Genomic DNA, 6,341 nt, shown 5'->3' with positions numbered 1-6,341 from the left:
AGCTGCTGCTGAAGTCTTTATTATGTAAAGTGGGCTAGCCTGGCTAGTCTTAATGGGCCTATTGACAACATGGGGGGTGGGCAGGAAGCTACAGGCAACTATTCTGTCTTTTAAAACATGCTTCTTTTCACATCCAGAGAAACATTCTGCCTTTTCAATATTTCCTAGGATATTTCATTTTTCTGGGAGAGGGCTGGATGATAACTTCCCACACTTATAGGTGTTTGCAGATCTTTTGCTTCATTATCTATTCCAGGATCTTCTCAGGTAGTGATGTCAGGCTAATTGACCTATAATTTTATGGATCTATTTTTCTCCCCTCTTTTGAAGATGGGAACTATATCAGGTCTTTTCCAATCCACCTATAGATCCTTGGTGCATGAAGATCTTTGAAAGATATGGTTCAATGGTTCTTAAATCACATCTGCCGACTCCTTCACAACTCTGGGATGTAATCAATCTGGTCCTGGTGGTTAGAACTCTTCTAGAATGGACAGGTGTTCTCTTACCATTTTCTTGCCCGTTTTAATTTGTATTCCTACTCTGGCTTTTACAGTTCTGTTTTTGGTAGGTTTGGCTATTTTTTCTTTTTGCCTGAAGATAGATGTAAATAATGAATTAAGTAGCTCTGTTGTGTCTCTACTGCCCATACCTTCTTTGCCATCATCTCCCATCAGTGGACTGACGGTTTCCTTGACTTTTTTTTTTCTTGTTTTATACATGTTATAAAATGATTTTTGACATTTATTGCAAGTCTTAGTTCATTCTCACCATGAGCTTGATTTCATCTTTGCCAATTCGGGCTATATATGCTCCTATTCTGCCTTAGTTATGTGTCCCTCTTTCCATTTTTTTATACTGATTCTTTTTTTCTTTCAGTTTAGCAATAGCAATAGCAGTTAGACTTATATACCGCTTCATAGGGCTTTCACCCCTCTCTAAGCGGTTTATAGAGTCAGCATATTGCCCCAACAACAATCTGGGTCCTCATTTTACCCACCTCGGAAGGATGGAAGGCTGAGTCAACCCTGAGCCGGTGAGATTTGAACAGCCGAACTGCAGCTTGCAGTGCTGCATTTAACCACTGCGCTACCTCGGCTCTAGTTTATCAGAGAGATCTTTATGAAACCATGCTGGTTTCTTCTTGGATATCTTGTGTAATGATGTGTATGTTTTATGCTATATTTCAAGGTCAATTGTTGTACCTAGCTCTTTAAGAAGGTTAGGAAACAGTTAACTTTTTTTAATGATGTCATCTGGGACAGAAGGTACTTTTAATCAGGAGTGGGGTGAGAAGAATCATGGCAGCAAACAGCAACACAAAGGACATTCCTTCCCTGGATTTGGAGTCAGGGAACATATCTGAAAATTGGTCAAAGTGGAGGGAGCTGATAGAGCTTATGTTTGCAAGACCTGATGCAGACAAATGGACTAATCAGCAGAAAGCAGTGCACTTTCTAATATGTGTGCAGAGGCTAGTAAGCAAGTGGGGAGATCACTGCAGAGGACAAAAAGAAAACAGAGGTACTGTTTGCTAAGTTTGAAGCATACTGCAACCCGAGAAAAAACTCCACAGTACAGAGAAACCTCCTTTTATGAGAGAAACAAGTGTGGAGGTGAATCTGCGGATGAATGGGTGACCCAGTTGCACTTGCTTGACAAAGACTGTGCTTTTTATGATGCTGGAGATATGATTAAAGGCAGTATTATGATGGGCAGTAAGTTTAAGGAAGTTAAGGAAGAACTTCTGCAGGAGGAAGACTTAAATCTTGAGAAAGCCATAAGGATTGCCAGAGCATATGAAGTATCAAGAAAAGACATGCAGATACTGGAAGGAACACAGCACCAGGTTAATGCTATAGAAACTCAAAGTAGCAGATATGGTCAAGAAAGGATTTGGATTTGGATTGTTTATTTATATGCCGCCCTTTTCCCTGGGGGGACTCAGGGCGGCTCACAATCAAAAGGAAGGGGGGGACAGACTTTTACATATAAGACAGTACATGATTAAAACGCAACATTCATACCATTCGGGCGGGTTACAATCTTTAGCCCCAGGCCTGACGGGATAGCCAGATTCTAAGGGCTGTGCGGAAGGTCTGGAGGGTGGTGAGGGTACGAAGCTCCACGGGGAGATCGTTCCATTGGGTCAGGGCTACCACCGAGAAGGCTCTCCTCCGCGTGGTGGCCAGTCGGCATTGGCCAGCGGATGGAACTCGGAGGAGGCCTAAACGATGAGATCTAATGGGTCGTGTGGAAGTGATCGGCAGTAGGCGGTCTCTCAAGTACCCAGATCCACTACCATGAAGGGCTTTATAGGTGGCAAGTAGCACCTTGAAGCGTATCCGGAGATCGACAGGTAGCCAGCGCAGCTCGCGGAGGATAGGTGTTATGTGGGTGAAGCGAGGTGCACCCACAATCGCTCGCGCGGCTGCATTCTGGACTAGCTGAAGTCGCCGAATACTCCTCAAGGGCAGCCCCATGTAGAGCACATTGCAGTACTCCAGCCTAGAGGTCACAAGGGCCCGAGTGACTATTGTGAGGGCACACAAAGGAACAAAAAGCACCTATGGCACTGGAACAAGTAACAGAGAAGCAGCTTGTGGATATTGTGGAAATATGCACCACAAAAACAATGTCTCTCCTGCGGGGGGGGGGGGGGGAATATGCAACAAATGCAAGAAAAGAGGACACTTTGCCAGGGTGTAAGGGCCTCACTCAACAGACAGCACTGTTACGTGCATTGCTGCAGAAGGATGCCATTTGGTTATTGGGATGCAAACATGGAAAGGGCTTTTGACAAAGTGAAGAAACTGATCACCAAACTTCCAGGGCCAATACTGAAATACTTGGATGCAAATGCTGACACCGTGCTTCAAGTGGATGCATCCCAGGTTGGGCTAGGTGCTACCACGACACAAGCTGATTATGCTCAAATTGAGGAAGAGATGCTGGGCAATGTGAATGGATGTGAGAAATTTCACCAGTTACATATATGGGTCACCCAGTAGTTGTAGAAACTGACCACAAGCCGTTGGGAGTGCATACTACAAAAACCACTAGCTTCTACACCTCCACGCTTGCAGCGAATGGTTATGAAATTACAGCAGTTATGATCTCACAGTGAAGTATAAGCCTGGGAAGGAAATTCCAATGGCAGATTGCCTGTCAAGGGTGTTTCCCAAAGGACATGAAGCCAGGGATGAACCTGAGTTGGAAGAGCAGGTACTTACAGTACTAGTGAACATGCCAATATCAGATGTACGGCTGGAGAAGATAAGACAAGACACCAAACAGGATAAAGTACTAGAGAAACTATTTGTGTCATGTGCTGGCCAGAAAAACGCAAGAAGCTGTGTCCTGAACTGCAGGAATTCTGGCCTGTGAAAGATGAACTATCCATTCATGAGGAAAGCATACTCATGGGTGACCGTATTCTTATGTCTAAGTCACAGCAGGCAGAAGCAATGGAACAAATTCATCAGGGACATTTGGGCATTACTCTGTGTAAGCACAGAGCACAGGATACTGGACTCTGGTATTGAAACACTTGTAAACACTTGTGTGACACCTGCCAGACATTTAAAAAAAAAAAACAATGCGAAAGAACCTCTTACACAATGGAATGCTCCTTCACGGGCATGGCAGAAATTGGCTACAGACATTTTTCATTTTGGAGACATCCACTACCTGATGATAGTAGACTACTACAGCAAATACTTAGAACTAGTGCAGCTGGGAAGTCTAAAAGCATCAACAGTCACATGGGCTTTCAAGACAATACTTTCAAGACATGGAGTGTGTGAAGAACTTGTGTCTGACAATGGGCCACAATTCTCATGTGCTGAATTCCAGTGCTGAATGGGGAATCAAGCACAAACCCACAAGCCCTGATCACCCACAGGCCAATGGCCTAGCAGAGAAGTATGTTGGCATAGCCAAATCCATTTTACAGAAAGCCCAATTGTCAGGTCAGGATGTGTGTTTAGGCCTATTAAACTATCGTGCAACACCCATTGAGGGTTTATGCTCACCGGCGCAGCTGCTAATGGGGAGAACACTGAGGTCTACAGTGCCCACTGCTTTGCATAAATTGCAGCCTCGTTCCATCGCACACGAGCAGGTAACAGCTCAGAGGAACATAAACATGAGAAAGCAAAAAATGTATTTTGATAAATCTACCAAGCCTCTTTGTCCACTGTGTGCCAGGCAAGCTGTGAGACACAGAGTCACTGGGAGAACATGGGAACCTGCTCGAATTGTCAGAGAAGGCAATTCACCAAAATTATAGGTAATTGAAACCAAGTGTGGACAGCAATTCAGAAGAAACAGGTGTCATCTTCGTCCAGACACTGCTGCTGATACTGCGTTGGAAGAAGAAAACAACGAGGAAAATGAAGCACAAGCGCAGGATGGCACAGAATTCCTGAACACGGATATACCGTCTACCAAGAACGCCAAGGACATTGTAAGCATATGAGCTTGTGACAATGCCGGGACTGACTCACAACCTGACAGCAATTTTACTGATGATCTGACAGTGGTAACTTTCTCTCGCGATGGTCGAGCTACTAAAGCAAAAATATGGAAAGACTTTGTATCATATTAGATGTTTTATACTTAAGGGAGATGTAATGATGTGCATGTTTTTATGCTATATTTCAAGTTCAATTGTTATGCCTAGCTCTTTAAGAAGGTTAGGAAACAGTTAACTTTTTTAATGACGTCATCTGGGGCAGAAGGTAGTTTTAAGATGGCTGCCGCTGAATAAAGACAAGCCTCTAGTTCAAGCTCCCTGCGGTCTGCCTTTATTTTATGCCAAATCATCATATCTTGTTTTCCCTTTTTAGTGGTATTGTGTTGGACTGGGCTTCTATGATCATACTTGTCGGCTGGATAACTGTGCTTAACTACGGAACTGGAAGAGCAATCGGTAGCATTCTTCACCATCACGCTCCATTATCCCGTAGCTGTAAAAAGTAGCAGCAGACACGGTCTTCTTGAGAGGAACTCGGGTGTTTGGTTCCGCACTGGGGTATATTGAATTCCAGTAAGACATGGTCACTCGCACAACATTCCAACAACTTCAACTCCTTCTATTAGTAAGAATTAGGTTGAGTAGTTTTTCCTCTAATTCCCTCCTCTTCTTTTTGGATGACAAAGTTGTCAGCTAAGTTGGTTAGGAATCTGTTCAATCTCCTACTTGCTGTAGAGTTTGTCTCCCAGTTGATATCAGGGTAGTTAAAGTCTCCCATTATACCTTTTTTTTTTAAGCAAAACTTTTTTATTTTCCATTTTCATAACATATAAATCACATGTATACTATTACATAGCCAATATCATATTGTACTAATTATTAATTACATCCGTTTGTCTTGCCATCAACTCCCGGGGGGAAAAAAGAAATAAAAAAACAAAAAAAATTAAAACCAATTATTGACTCTTCTGCTCTCCATACACCCTGTTTATGCCTTATCCACCCCTTTCTTCTGCCTGTCTCTTCCCCCCTCCCTACTTACTTTCTCCCCTCCATCATCCTTTTCTACTCTACTTCCCCTTCCTTTCTCCTTCTCTTCTCTCCTCTTTCCACTCCTCCTTATTCTCCTCATCTCCCCCCCTTGCCCTCTCTCCTGTCCCTCTCTTCCTATCTTTCTTCTCTCCTCTACTTCCCACTCTTCCTCTCATTCACTTGGTGTATTTCAGCTTCTGAGCAAACTCCATTCTGTGTTGATGGTATTTATACTTCCATTTCAATATACATAACATACCTTAGTTCAGGGGTGGGTTTCTCGCCCCGTTCCAACCGAATCGGTTGGAACGAGGCCGGCGGCGTCCTCGCGCGTGCATGCACGTGGCGCGCGCATGCGTATTAGCGTCTGCGCGATGCTCCAGCTGCTCCTGGAGGATCGTGCAGGCGTTCTGCGCATGCGTGGAAAGCGCAAAATTCAAAAAAACCGGGTAAGGAGCGGGCGCAGGTGTGCGGGTGCGCGCGGGCGCGGGGGGGGCTTCGCCGTTCCCGGAAGTTACTTACTTCCGGGTTCGGCGACCAACCGGATCGCAGGGACCGGTGCGAACCGGTTGAAACCCAGCCCTGCCTTAGTTTTAAAGAGAAAATAAGAGAAAACAGTATAGATGTAACAATCATATTATTTTAAACCTAACACCCCTCCTCAAGCCTAATATACTTCCCTCCCTCCCCCCCAGCCCCCACCAACTTTCCCTCCCCTGACTTCCCAGAACCAATACACAATATAAATCTTTAACAAAAACAGTTTAAAATATATTTGAAAAAAAGAATAAGAAATTAATAAAGTCTCCCATTATATCTTGATGTGGTTTGT

This window comes from Thamnophis sirtalis, unplaced genomic scaffold (genome assembly GCF_051295495.1).
Source record: "Thamnophis sirtalis isolate CommonGarterSnake01/CBP01778 unplaced genomic scaffold, rThaSir2_p1.2 scaffold_3, whole genome shotgun sequence".
Classification (NCBI taxonomy): domain Eukaryota; kingdom Metazoa; phylum Chordata; class Lepidosauria; order Squamata; family Natricidae; genus Thamnophis; species Thamnophis sirtalis.
This window is presented reverse-complemented; position numbering follows the sequence as displayed.